We start from the raw sequence: 15,006 nt of genomic DNA on the forward strand, positions 1-15,006 counted from the left end.
CCTCAAAAGGCCCGTAGAAGTCTATTGCAACTCATTGCCATGGTCTTTCTGATAGCGGTATTAGTTGCATCGGGCTTGGGTCTGTCTTTTTTGCTGCTTGTTGGCAGGCCCCGCAGTGGGCTAGGATGTCTTCTGCTATGATGTCCATGTAGGGGAACCATATGTGGCTTCTCAGGATTGTCTTAGTATTCTCGATTCCTCTATGCCCTTCGTGGGATATTGTTACTAGTGTTTCTCAAAGATACTTTGGGGCTAACTGTCGGTTGCCTCGTAATAGTATTCCTTGGTCTGTGGCTACTAGTTCTGAGTGTATTTTGGCTATGCGGGTTAGATCCTTCTTGTCAGCTCCCTCCCCACCATTACCTCTTCCATATATGTGTTCCCATCTGTTCGTGCGGCTGAGATCTAGTGCAGCCTTGATGGTGGGGTCAGCTCTGCTTCTGGCTGCAAATTCCTCTATTGAGATGGTGGGGCGCATGGTGTTGGTGGATAAGTATGCAATGTATTCTTCTGCTACACAGACTAGTGAGTTGTCGCTGTTCGCCGTTGGGTGCCTTGATAGATAATCGGCTGGGTTGGCATCTCCCCCTGGTTTGTGTACGATGGTGTAATTGTATTCTTGGAGTCTTATGCCCCACCGTTCAATTCGGGGAGGCATTTTCGTTTTGGGGTTCCCAAATAGGGACAGTAACGCTTGGTGGTGTGTGACCAGTGTGAATTTTCAGCCAATTACGAAGTGGTGGAACTTTTCACAGGCCCACATGGCTGCCAGGCTCTCTTGCTCAGCTTGTGAGTAAGCCTTTTCAGTGGGGCACAGGGCCCTGCTGGCATAGGCGATGGCTACATGTCGGGTGCTGTCCTCTGGGTTAGTCTGGGCCAGGATGGCACCGAGGCCTACAGGGCTGGCATCGACCGGGATAATGGTGTCCCACTCGGGGTGGAAGTAGGCTAGTTGACGGTGGTGCCAGGCTTTCTTTGATGGTTTGGAAGGCTGTCTGGCAATGTGTATCCCAGATGAAGGGTTTGTCCTTTTTGAGGAGAGTTCAGCGTGGGTCAGTGGTAGTGGCGTAGTTTTGGAGGTATGGGGCGCAGTATCCTGCCATCCCCAGGAATGATCTTAGTTCCGCTGTGGTTGTGGGGCTGTGAAGGTGGGCGATGGCTTTTATTTTCTCCGGGTCAGCTGTGATGTCTCTGTCGGAGAATATGTGTCTGAAGAACCGTAAACTGGTTTTGTTGATGTCGCATTTAGGGCCGTTGAGTGTTAAGCCCGCATTGTGTACGATTTTGCATATCGCGAGGAGCCCTCTGTCATGTTGCTCTTCGGATCTTCCGAAGACGAGGATGTTGTTGCTGTAATTTAAGGCGTTGACATCCAATGCTATCAGTCTTCTGATAGTCTCTTGAAAGATCTCGGCCGCCGAGGATATGCCAAAGTTGAGGCGTTTATATCTGAATAGCCCCTCATGGGTGGCAAAAGTGGTTATTGTTCGAGAGGCCGGATCTATGACAAGCTCGTGCTATCCTTGGTTAAGATCCAATTTGGAGAAGTGTGTTGCTTGATTTAACCTGACAAGCATGTCTTCTAGGCTGGGTCTGGGATGCCTTTCCCTCTGGATGGCGGCGTTAGGAATGCGCATGTCGATGCATATGCGCAGTCGCCCATTGTCTTTGGGGATGATTACAATGGGGGATACCCAGGGTGTGGGCCCATCAGCTTTCTCGATGATGTCGTTCTGCAATAGGAGCTGTAGTTCCTTGGATACCTATGCTTGGAGTTGGAACCCCACTTTGCGGGGGTGTTGTGGCGTTGGTGTTATTGTGGAGTCAATATGTAGCGTGATGACAGTCTTTTAGCATCCCTACCCCTTGAAATAGCTTTGGGAAGCGGGTTTTGAGGGTTTCTTTGGAGATGGGGTGGTGTGCTATTGATCGTATTTCTTGGTTGTCTGACGGGTAACCTCTGATAATTTCCGTTGGTTCGTATTGCAGGTCAATCAGCGCTAGTGCTTTGGCTGTCCTGTAGCTGAGGAGGCAGCATCCCACTGAGGGGCTCTGTATGACGTGGATGGTCATTGGCACAGTGAGTCCTCTGTGGGATAAGTCGCAGAGAAACTGGCCTTTGGATGTGAGGGGTAGTGTTGCACCCCATTGGAAGATGTGGGTTCTTGACTGGCGTAGCGGGTAGAGGTCTGCTATTGTGTGGTGCAGTTCTTCATTCATCACGTTCACAGAAGCCCCCATATCAACAACAAATTGATTTTGTGTGTCACCCATTTGTACCGTCACTCTGGGGGCTGGTGTATCATCAATAGCTGCACTGAGGAGCCTGACGTATTCTCAGTCGTAGCCGTCCTGCAGACACAGTGGATACTGGTCCTCGGCAATTAGTGTCATTGGTGGAGAGTTGTTGTAGGGGTCATAGTCAGGCATTGTGGCGGCTATGATGCCTTCTGGTTCTTGGGTCGCTGTATGGCCTCTGGTGTAAACATCTTCAGGGTTACCAGCATGTTGTTGAGGGTAGTGCTGGTAGTCATATAGTTTGTGTAGTTTCCTGTCGGGCTAGCTTTGGAGGCCTTCGAGGGCTCTGACAGTGTCTGGGCGGGAGGTTGGTGTTGTGGAGTAGGTTAACCCCCTTTCAAGCAGTCGCCGGTCATAGTGTTCCCTTGGTTGTTCCATGTGTCGTCCAGAGTTTTGGATGGGTTGTTGTCGGAAGGATCCTATTTCAGGGAGCTTCTCTTTGCACATGGCCTGGAAGTGATTTTCTTGGTCACAGCGCATGCACCTCTGGCCAATTTCGGGGCATGGTTCTCTGTGGGGGTTTTCAAATCCGCATCGGTAACATTGTCTATCACTTTGGGGTCATGGTTGGGGGTTTCTGAACGGCTGTCGGTCTTGGGGGCCCTGGTATCTTGAGTATGGTGTGATAACTGCGATGATGTCTCCCGTTTTTGGATTTTCAATGGCTACAGCCTGGACATCTATTCGTTAATATACTCTTGCCAAGTCAAGGATTTCTTTGAGGGAGAGCATTTTTTTCAGGAGGTGTTTCCTAAATAGTGATGATATGCATCCATCTATTATTCGTAGTCGTATGGCCTTGTCATCACTGAAGATGGCAAAGTCACATTTCAGGATTTTCCTTTGCAGGCAGATGACGAATTCGCCAATGGATCCGTGAGGTAGTTGGGCCCATTGGTTGAAAGCATAGAGCTCATAGTCTCTATTGGGTGTTACCACCAGTTTTCCGTTGATAGCTTCAAGGAGTTGTTGATAGGTGGTTCTTTCCAACGGTGGAATCGTCCTTATGATGTTCTTTATCTCTCTTCCAGCTATGTTTGTGAATATGCTGACTTTGTTGGGCGGGTCCTGGGTTCCTATGGCACCTACAAAGTCTTTGAATTCTTCGACCCATTCTTCCCACCTTTGTCCTTGGTCATGGTGTCGGTTGAGGTTAAATGGGTTGGGGTGTCTCATGAGGCTGGTGTGGGACGTGCGGCCTGTGTTGGCCACGGGCAGCGCTCCAGCATCAGCAGCTGGTTGGGCTTGATTAGTCATGGTCTCTCAGGTCATGACTCTTTGGCGGGTAGGTATGTGCGGGCTGTAGGGACTTTTCCGGCCCATGGATTGGGCTTGTGTCTGCTCTTCGTTCTGTTGGGGTTGTTGGGGGTGTTCAAAGTGGGCCACGGTCGGCGTGCTGGGTCTCTCTATTGTGCTCTGTGTGGTTGGGTGGCACCCTGATCAGTGGTAGGATTGCTCTGTTGGCAGTTTGCACTACTGTTTCTTCGTTCTTGTGGTGGTCATGCACATGCTCTCTGCGCAGTGTGCTGTTTCTGGTGTTTGTCCATTAGGCTGTTGGGGTTGCTCCCTATTTTTTTGTATGTGTGTAGTCTGGGTCACTTTTAATGTTGGCCTCCCAGTGCTGTGCTTCTCTCTTTGGGCCACTTTTAACATTGGCCTGCTTTTCTCTTGAGTGCATGTGCTAGGCTGTTCTCTCAGCAAGCGTTGTGATGCCATGGCGGTGTCTTGCGCTTGGGCCTGGGTGGCAGGCCCACGCGCGCATTGGAGGGGGTGCGGGGCTCCTTATCAGTTCATTGTTTCCCCTTGCGTGCTGCCATGGGACTCTTCGGGTCCTCCTTTCCTTCCGATGGCTGTTGCAGTCCTCCTGGACTGTATTGTCTGTGGCGCTGCTCCGCTGCTTCTGTTTGCCAGGTACCTGTTTTGCTGTGACACAGCCTTCCCGCGTGGTTGGGATGTGGGCCTCTTCACTTCTCACTTGCGCCTGCGGGTCAGTGCTGCTTCAGTGCCGTAGCTCCATGTGGGCAGGCAGCGGGTTACTCCTCGATCCTTGTGGGTGTTTGGGTGTGTTCTGGGGCACCTGCTGGGCTTCGTTTTTGTCACGCGGCCCTCTAGTTGCAGGGTGCGACTCCTCTCTGCAACAGACGATGATGGCTGGAATCTCCGTGTTCCGTTGGGCTCCTCACTCGATCTGTAGCACGTTGCGGGTGTGGTGGCAACGTCTGCTCTCTGATGGGCTCCATGCCCGTCCTGTGGCACATAGGGTGTGGCGGCAACTCCTGCTCTCTGCTGGGCTCTTCACCCGTCCTGCGGCACGTCACGGGTGCGGCAGCAACTTCTGTGCTCTGCTGGGCTCTTCACCCAACCTGCAGCACGGCGTGGGTGCGGCGGCCTCGTCGCCAGTTGTTGGCGCTCAATATACGCCTCTCACTCACACATGTTAGCTCCCAATGACCACAGGAGCCGTATGTAGATTCAACCTTCTCTTTATTGCTCCAAAACAGTAACTGACGAAACTCTCCCCTTTCCCTCCCCTTCCGCCCTCCTCTGCTCCCTCCCGCCCTGGCGTGCTCTTCTTTCTTAAAGGGGCCGCTTCTCTTTATTCACCCACAACAATCAGTACTCCTTATATAACTGATCATGTGACACCACCTTTCATTTCAAATCTTTTAGATTTCAGAAAAATGTAATGAGCATGGTAGATACATAGAGATCCGCTTTGTAGCATTGATGTAAGCTTCCTGAGTTTTAAAGTGAGTGCTGTAAAGCGTTTGGGTAGCGTTATCCAGGTTTCGATGTGTAGTTGGATTATATAACTGACTCCTTTTAATAACGGGCATGAAAAGAAAAAAACATCTATTTCAGCCGCAATTAAACATGATTGTGATTCCTTAATTTGTGAACTGTAAACTCTCCTGTAACTTGTTTATAAGAACCTTAAAATTACAATGTTTGTAGACTTTGCTTTTTTTATGTGCAAGAAACAACTCTTATTAGAAGAATTCATGAAAGGTGTTCCAATAGACCTTAATGGTATTCTGTGTACTTATATCTGTCATAAAATGTAGGAAGCGGGGGATATGATGTACAATGCTGACGGAACTTGCTATCAACAGCTATCTTTCTTCTGTGCTGGTCAGGGAGGTATGCTTATTGTCTAATTTAAAGCCCTTAATACACCTAATAAACCATTAAGGGGGTACCACTCATTATTTACATTTTAGACAAGTGAGGGTGTGCTCAAAAGAGTACATGATATCAAGCATAACCTTCAGGGAACATAGGACTCCTTCATGAAAGAATGGGGGGGGAGTCCTAGAATACTTGCAATCGGACTTCATGGTGCAATGGTGCCCTCACAATATTAAAATAACGGACATATGGACATATTCACCTCATAGATAAGCCCGAGGACAACGGAACACTGATACTTCTTCCGGAAGGGGAGTGGGTAGGGGAGGGGGGAGGTGGGATGTTCGGGGGAATGTTGGTATTTTGTGATCGGTTTATATTGTGAAAACAATAAAAATAAGTTTTTAAAAAAAGAGTACATGATATGACTTCATTTGTGTGCTATTGTTCCCCTATGTAAAGAAGGAAACAGTGTAAAGAATGTGTGTGTTCAATTTGTTTTATTGCACTGATAAAATACAAAACGACAGAGAAGTAGAACAAGAAAAGGCATAGTGTAGATTTGGCAAACATTGCATTCAATCAATAGTCATACTTTAAAGGTAAGCAAAATATCGCAGTAAAGATTTTGGGACACTCATGGCGCACACTGATGTGGGAGGTAAAAGAATAAGAAACAAATAAACATCTACCAACAAAAAAAATAATCAATAATTGATCGTATCGTACATCTCTTTGAAGGCTATCAACATTTCCGTTATCCATTCCTCCAACCCTCAAGGTCTTTGGGGGTCATTACGAGGTTGATGGTAAGCCACCATTAGTACTGGCAGCTTACCGGCAACCTCCGTTTACCATTGCTCCCACCTGATATTCTGGTATTACCAGGATATTACGGGTGGCAGAGTAACGGTAAGTTCCCATTGCCATGGAGCCACAGAGGACTCCATGGGATGGGAAATACTACTATAACAAATGGTGTCCTAATAGACAAATTCAGAAGTCGCTCAATTCATGTATCATTCATTCACCCATGTGTGGTAACAGGCACGTGTTTCCCTTCCGAATGATTTTTAGTTATTCAATAATACACTGAAACATTCTTCTGTTTGGGCCTTTCTCATTGCCTCATTACTTTATTGAGTATTCTTGTTTTCTTTTTATTTTACGGAAGCTACTGCACTTACTGACCAGACGGCAACTACATATGACCAGGTAACCTGAAGCTCACCACCTGTTTATACACCCTTACCTGTACCACCAGGGGATAAACTTAATCACTGTAGGTCCTCTCCTCATTTGTCTCCATACAGTGGGTCCTGGCACTTACAACTCCAGGCAACTACCGCCCATGATATCTCTACGAGCCGGCAACTGGACACATTTGGCCCATTCCAACGAGCAGGGCACTCGCGCCCTTAACCCCACTTGACAACTCTGCAGCAGGGCTGGCCAGCTAAAGGTCAGTACTTACAAAGGCCACTTGTAGGCCTATCTCCTCCCTCCTTCCCTCCCCCACTCTTTGCCAATCTATATCTGTTCTAATGCACACCGTGAGCACACGACAAGTTTATGAATTCAGCATTTGGTGTTCCCATACTAGGGGTACCCAATCCATGTCCAGAAGAAGGCAGCTGAACCCACATCAACTTGCCGATACGTCAATAGAAAGGACAAGGATTCATATGCTCTCGTCCTTGACCCTATCCACAGCTAACTATTAGCGACGTCGACTGAGGATTGGCTGAAGGGCTCTTTGTACGAAGTACTCTACCACAGTAAGTCCTGTTTAGAACTCCAGGGAAGATCAGTAACACTGAAACAACATACAGACTCACTGAGAACACTCACACTGTGCGTTTACAAGATAGATATTGAGGCCTGCACCTGTGGGAAAGTAAAATTTCTGTTTGTATTTCTTTTTTGTCTCTTGACATGTTTGCAGATGTATTATCCTTACACTTTTTGTCCACAATTGTATATATATATGGAATTCTTTTAACAAATATGTATAAGAACTGTAACTATTGTTTCAAGCTGTAAATGTGTTCATTTATATCTGAAACAAAGAATTATGGTTTCGTTTGATATATTGAAGAAGGCTCATAGGTAGAAGAGCTAAGCGACCAGGAACATTATACTCCTAGGCTCGGAGCAGTACTCACCTTGGTTATAAATAATTCCCCCCAAAAAAAAAACTGAAAAAGAAAAAAGAAAACAAGAATATTCAGTAAAGTAATAGGGCAATGAAAAAAGGCCCAAACACAAGAATGTTTGAGTGTATTATTGAATAACTAAAAATCATTTGGAAGGGAAACGAGTATCCATTACCACTCACGGGTGAATGAATGGTACATGAATTTAGCAATTTCTGAATTTGACTATTCGGACACAGTTTGTTATCGTAGTATTTCTCACCCCAAGTCCTAAATGTATAGGGAACCCTTTTGTTAAATATCACCATGGGATGGGAACCACTGAATCACCGGCACCGCTGTTAATGGTGCCAGTGATTCAGTGAATTCACTGCCAGTAGGGGCCTGAACTACCAGCAGGTCAGGCATGTTGTTACTGGCACCTTATTTCCAGACAGGCATACTTGTAATGACCCCTTAGTCTGTTTGCATTTTGAACATTGTAATTAATCATAGCCTGTATCCTTTCCTCTAATGTTGGTTTCTTAAGAGAATTCCGAGTCTTTAAGATGTGTTCTATCGCAGCCACGAAAGCTCTACATACCTGTAGTAACTGAAAAGGAGTTAAGGACAATCTCCTATACCCAATAAACAGGAACGCAATAGAGGAGATTCTCAGGACCACCCTCCCCAACTCCATCAAAACCCTAACAAACATTTCCACCCAGGGAAGGGGCAGTCAAGGGGGCATCCAAAATGGCCATTTAAGGAAGACCCTTGGCCCACGCCAAAGAGTAATGAGCCCAGTTACAGTGATTTTGGCAGCAAAGCAAGCACAAACTATGGGCGCAAATATGGGAAGCTGCTGAGAGCACCATAAGCAGAAGGAAGTGGGAAAGGTGCAGGATTAAAGATGCTGTGGGCCTGTGACCAAATTACTAGTCCTTTGCATTAGAACAGGTATGAGTTGTAGCTACCGCGCTTACTCAGCCCCCACACTTCTACTAAATCAGCAGTGATCCCAATTATAAAGGTGAAAGAGGCACAGTCCGACAGGTATACCTCCTTTTCTGTTTGGGGTAGTGCAGGCCAAAGGCAGGCTATGTACTTCAGGACAGGTGTGAGCTGGTACAGAAGCAACACAAACATATAGTACAGTGTACCAAAATAAAAGAATGCCCAACCAAGGGTCTATAGAAATAGATACTCTAACTAAAATGTACACAACTAATACAAACTCTAATGGCCCAACCTTGTAAAGGAAAAAAAGAGAATGCAGACTTTAAAATTAAAAGGCACTCTGGGTTATTAGACTGGAGTTCTCAGGCAAAGAGTTTAGCAACACAATCTCAAAGTTATTGAATATGTCTTTCTAAAAGGTATAACAGGGTTTAAAACTCACTAGGGTCCTTTAATTTAGAGCAGGGGGTGGGGTCACTTCAAACCCATGTCGTTCCTGACTTTCAGGGCTTAACTGCATTGAGCCAGGCTTGTAGGCACTTTCTGCGGCACTGATTTGGAATCGAGGTTGTGAGCCAGGCAAACCTGGGTTTATGAGGCTATGGGCTTAAACATGTCATCCTGGGGAGTTTTTGCTGGAGCAGTTTTTACCAGGTGACCCTGGAGTTGAGCATCCAGGAAGGACCTACATGGAACACCACACAAATGGGAGGCCTAACAGTGAGGGAGGGGCTTACTACATACTCCGCATATTCTATGACCACTGTGAACAGTAAATGGACACTTGAGGTCCCCTACACATGCCAGTGTGGCGCTGACCACCTGGCTAGCACTCAACCCGATAACCGCTCTTTAACAAACACATCTCGGAATAGGTAATGAAATGAAATGAAATTATATTTTATTTATATCGCGCTCGTACACAAGTGTTTCAGAGCGCGAAGAATAGGTACTATACAGACATCATTGGCCGGGTCTCTCTGGAGCTGTGAAGAGCTCGCGTTTACTATCTAATGGCCCTAAAAGTTCTTCCCTCTCACACAGCCACCCTTATGTCCATGCAAAGCTTTTAAGTTTCCCTATGTGTGAGGCAGTCATCCACTCTTCTGTTGTTATTTAAATAAGGGGATTTGTAGTCCTAAATTAAAGATTAAAAAAAACAAATCTACAAATCCCAGAATTCCAAGAAAAAACAGGAATGGTTAATCGTCTCGCATATGTAATTGGGAAACTTGAGAGCTCTGCCGATGCTGGTGATATTTCGGAAGACCTTGCTTCATTCTCCATTCTACTGTGGCTGGCTAGACCACTGGCCCAACTGAGGCACCCCTCCTAGGCACGTGGGCCTGCTGTAGAGTGTAGGTGCAGTAAATTGAAAAAGAAACTACTCAAAGGTAACATGGACCTATAGTCGCTTAGTCGAGGAGTGAGAAATGACAGATACAGGGTCAACGGTGGAGCCCCCACCAACATCAGTGCCATACACCAAGGAGGAGCCCCTACCCACCATATGACTTGCCTAAAAAACCTTAGCATCTAAGAGCCTGATTCCATCCCATTGGCGGCCACCCTGGCCGTGGGGGCGGAATATAGTGCTGCCATCCATCCCAACCATCTCTGGCCCATTGCTATTGCCGAGAGGACCTCCCCCATGAAGGTCCAACTCACCCGGTCGAAGGCCTTTTCTGCGTCTAGGGACAGCAGGAGGACCCCCTCATTCCGGGTTTCCCTTGAGTGCAGCACATGGAGGGTTTTGCGCATGTTGTCTGAGGCTTGTCTGTTTAATATGAAGCCCGACTGGTCTGGGTGAACCAGGCGGGGCAGGCATTTGTCCGGGCGAGTGGCCAGGATCCTGGCAAATATTTTAGCATCGAGGTTTAGGAGGGAGATGGGTCTGTAGGAGCCGCGTTCTGTGGGGTCTTTTCCTGGCTTGGGGATTACCGAGATGAGCGCCTGTAGGAATGTGGGGGGGGGTCGTCTCTTTGCTGTGGATGTGGTTGAACAATTTGGCTAGGGGTTCCGTCAGTATGGGCTGGAATTATTTATAGAAATCAGCCGTATACCCATCACCCCCGGGGGCCTTCCCTCCTTTAAGTCTCTTGATAGCTGCCTCCACCTCCTCCCCCGTTATGTCCCCCTCCAGGCCCCGCAGCTCGGCCTCCGTTAAGCGGGGTAGCCAGTGTTCTTTCAGATAGGCACGGATCTCCTCCGGCGATTCCCCCTCTTGTTTTGTGTACAGGTCCCTATAAAAGGTTGCAAAGGAGCCCACTATCTCTGGCTTTTTATTGAGAGCCATGCCCTCCCCATCTTTAATAGGTCCAACCCTCCTCTCCAGTCTACAACCCTTAGCTCTACGTGCCAGTAGAGTCCCTACCCTATCCCCCTTTTCGTAATACCTCTGTCGCGTATATCTCAATTTCTTGACCACCTCCCCAATGAGGACCGTGTGCAGAGCCTGGCGTTTCTCGCGCATTTCCGATAGGAGGGACTCCTTGTCAACCCCCTCTTGGGTAAACCTACCCCAAAGACTCTTGAGTTCAGCCCGTATCTTGGCCTCAATGAGCCCTCTCTCCCGCTTATGCCTAGAGCCCTCGGCTATAAGGAGACCACGAAAGGTGGCCTTCGCCGCCTCCCACACTGTCGCCATATCCATCTCCCCATCGTCGTTTATCTCGAAATATGTCTCCATTTCACCTCTCAGGAATTCCCTGAAGACCGGATCCCTCAGGAGCGTGTCATTACAACTCCACTGGGCCGAACTGGGGGATAGAGGGAGCGACCAGTCCGCCACAAGAAGCTCATGGTCGGACCATGTTATTGCCTCAACCCTCAGGGCTGTAGCCACCCCACTCCCCTCTTTAGAAGTCAAAAGGAAATCGATTCTGGTGTAGGTGTGGTGTGGGGGGGAAAAGAATGTGTATCCCCCGGGCTCCGGGTGTGTCGCTCGCCAGACGTCCTCCCAGTAGTGTTCCCTCAGCAGGGTCTGGAGAATTAGGTTGTCTTTGGTTATCCCTTTCAGTTCAGTCACCCTTGCCGTCCACCAGTCCAGCCCGGGGTCTATTATGAGATTGAAGTCGCCCCCCAGTATCATGGCCCCTTCAGTCCATTCATCCATTACCCCCAGAATCTGGGTTAGGAAACCTATCTGGCCTGAGTTGGGAGCGTAGAGGGTGGCTAGGCTTATGCGTTCCCCTTCGTAAGTACCCTTGATCCCCAGGAACCTCCCCCCAAAGCCTCTCTTGGTTTCTGTGTTAGTAAGGTGGAGTGTTTTGCTCAAGAGAATCCCCACGCCCTCCTTCTTCGAGCTTCTGTGGGAGGCCCAGAAGTTGGCACCGATGTCCTTCCCCCTGATGGGTGATTCCTTCCCCTGTCTGTAATGGGTTTCTTGGAGGAACAGCACCATTAGCTGCTGTTTGCAGAACATATTACTGGTCAGGGACCTCTTGTTTTGTGAATTGAGGCCCTTGACATTGAGTGTGCCTATCTTGACTTCAACCATTGTCGTCTAGGTAGTCCATCTCTAACTTCACCGTAGTATAATGCTTGCGTATGGCCCGCTGAAAAATGGAAGATTCCTGTTCAGACTGGCTAGTCCCCCACCCCCCTGTGAACCCCTCTAAATGTTCCCATTTTGGCCTTGATGATGGTCGTTCTCCCCCCTCCCCCGCTGCCCCTTTCCCCCTCTCCCACCCCCCCGACTTGAGGCGTTCGTCCATGTCACCCGATCTCCTTTGGGGACGGTCAACAAACCACCAAGGACTCTACCCCAGCCCCGGGTAGTGTAAACGTGGGGATAACCCATTCTCTTTAAGTCAGAATGAACGCGTGTGAACCTTTAAACCAAGCCCTGCTCCCACGGTCCCCCGTGTCCCCCGGTGCGGGCCCGACAAGGAGGTCCATCGAACAAAACAACAAACATTAAGAAAAGTTACAGTCACTTCAGGTGATCCTCAGAGGCCGATGATGGGTGCCTGTTTTTTTTAAACTTGCACGCCCCCTTGACCTTGGTCTTGCCGCTGGGTTGTCCCAGACTGTCGGGGCCCCGCGGTGGGTTCCTGGCTTCACCCCCCACTCCGCTGGACGGACCGGCACGATCTCCCACCAGGTCACCAGTGGTATGCAAGATGTCCTCCTCCGTCACCAGGTGGTGTCTTCCCCCGACCACTCGAATGCCAGGTAGAAGGGGTGGCCCCAGCGATATCTGACCCCCTTACCCTGTAACCATCTGGTAAGGGCTCCACATTTCTTTCTCATTGCGAGGGTGAGGGCCGAGAGGTCCTGGTAGATTGCCACCTTAGAGTCTCCGTATTGGATATCACCGAAGTTCCTCGCCTTCTCCAGGATCCTGGCTTTGTCCCTATAGTAATGCAGTTGGGCCAGCACCGATCTCGGGCCTCTACCACCTCCGCCGGCTCGATGCACCCTGTCAAATTTAATCTCGATGTCGGCCTCCGCCCCCATGACGATTCTCATGATGTCGTGGACCTTGCCTTCCAGTGCCTGCGGGCTCTCCCCTTCGGACTCCACAAGGCCAAAAATGCGCAAGTTGTTCCTCCTTTTCCTGTTCCCCATGTCGTCCACCTTGACCCGTAGTTCCCCCTCCCTTCGATGTATCTCCTAGAACCTGGCCGTGGAGAGCTGGTTGTTCTCGACTCCCTCCACGCAGTCTTCCAGGGTGGTGACCTTAGTGGTGAGGTCAGCCACTTTAGCACCCATGCCAGTTCGAATCCCAGGTATCTCCTCCAAAATCATCTGGATGTTATTTTGGATGGCCCCCAGGTCGGGAGGCGGCACCGATGGGGACCCGGCGGCCATTTTGTCCCCTCCGACCACAAACTGATACTTGGAAAGGGCCTCCTTCCAACTCATGGGATGTTGGTTGCGGCAGAGTGTGTAGGGAGGAACGCCGGGTGGGAGGGGCGCCCTCAGAGTGACTGTCTATGGTTGTGCCAGCCGAATAACTCAAGGGGTTCAGCGCCAGTGGGAAAGCGGCCAATTCATGAAGTCCTGGCCCGAGGGCCTCTCACCTGGCGTGTGCCTTCTCCAGTGCCTTCTCCAGCGTCCCCAGCCGGATTTAGTGTGGGCGCGCTCCCGCGACGGACCGGGCTGGGGAGTTCTGGTGTGCGGTTAGGTGGGCCCGTTTAACCCCATGGGTGGGTGGAGTGTCGGGGCGATTCAGTGTGCGTTCAGCGCCACGGGTGTCTTCGTTCAATGTCGAGCGCGGCCTAACGCCGGCTCCACGCCGCCTCGCCACATCCGGGGACGGGGCACTAGGGGCCCAGGGGTGCGGTGGAACCTCCGGGGTCCCCCACCTATGGCTTCTCCTCTCTCCGAGTAGGTACTCCCTCTGCAGGCTTCCCCGCTCCTGTGCTCTGCTGCGGCCTTGGCGTGCTTTGGCACGCACCGCCTGCGTGTTGTTCAGGACCGCGGGGGGAGGGGCCGCGGAGACCTCGGACGGTCGAACTCAGTCCGTGGGTGTCGTAGAAACTCCTGCTTTAGACCCCCTGGGTGGGCAGGGCTTCACTCGGCCTTTTTTGAGATGCTTGCGAGAGATGGGCTCCTTCTTCCTGCTAAACTCTGCGAAATTCCCGGGCCTGGGTGCGGAGCTCTCGGCTCAGGCGGCCATCTTGCCTGCGCTCCCTGGTGGCCTCCAACTCTTTCGAAAAGCACAATTTGATATGGGAACTCATTCTAGGATGGGATTTGTACCTATTAATAGATAAGGAGCTATACCGCTCTAAAGGGCTTACCTGATGGGTTAGGGCAACCTCTAGCAAATTCAAACAGGAGCTCTCCTGACTAGGGGCAGAAGATATCTGGTGCCCCTTCACAGCACGAATAAAGGAAACACCTTTTTTTCATCACATGTGCATATGAGGAATACGAGAATTGATAACCTACTGACTTATCATGCATTACGTCTAAATGCGGAAAGGATCTCCTGACAGAACTTAATCATTCCAGATCATTGTCCAGCGGAGATGGACTTGGTTTTAAACTACAAGGGCCCAATGGAAAGACAATGGACACTACCCCAGCATTAGTTGAGGTACCCAGTGACAACGAAGGAGGTACCACGACTGAAAACAGATCTATTTCAGTTGAACATGTTCTCAGATACCTCATTTAATGTCAATTGGAACATATTTAAGGGAGTGACCAAGGTTTATTGGCAGTGGGTGTAGGCTTGGTCAGGGTTAAAACTATAGAGGTGGAAAAGCACTTTAAGGCATGGAGGAAGCTCGAGGCTAGACACAAAGAGATTGGTCTAGGAAGGTGTGGCATCAGCTCACATTGATCAGAGGGCAACTCAATGCTACAACCATTAACACAAATGGGCGGTCCTCCAAACCTGAAGCAGGAAATGTTTAATAAAAAGAGTAATAAAGCTGACTATCTTTTGGCTCACACTCTTAAAGCAAAGAGGAAACAGGCACACATTCCCACCATAAGTGATATGAATGTGGTAAAGAAGTTTCACACG

The sequence above is a fragment of the Ambystoma mexicanum genome, chromosome 7p (genome assembly GCF_040938575.1).
Source record: "Ambystoma mexicanum isolate Mex_15411 chromosome 7p, UKY_AmexF1_1, whole genome shotgun sequence".
NCBI classification, from domain to species: Eukaryota; Metazoa; Chordata; class Amphibia; order Caudata; family Ambystomatidae; genus Ambystoma; species Ambystoma mexicanum.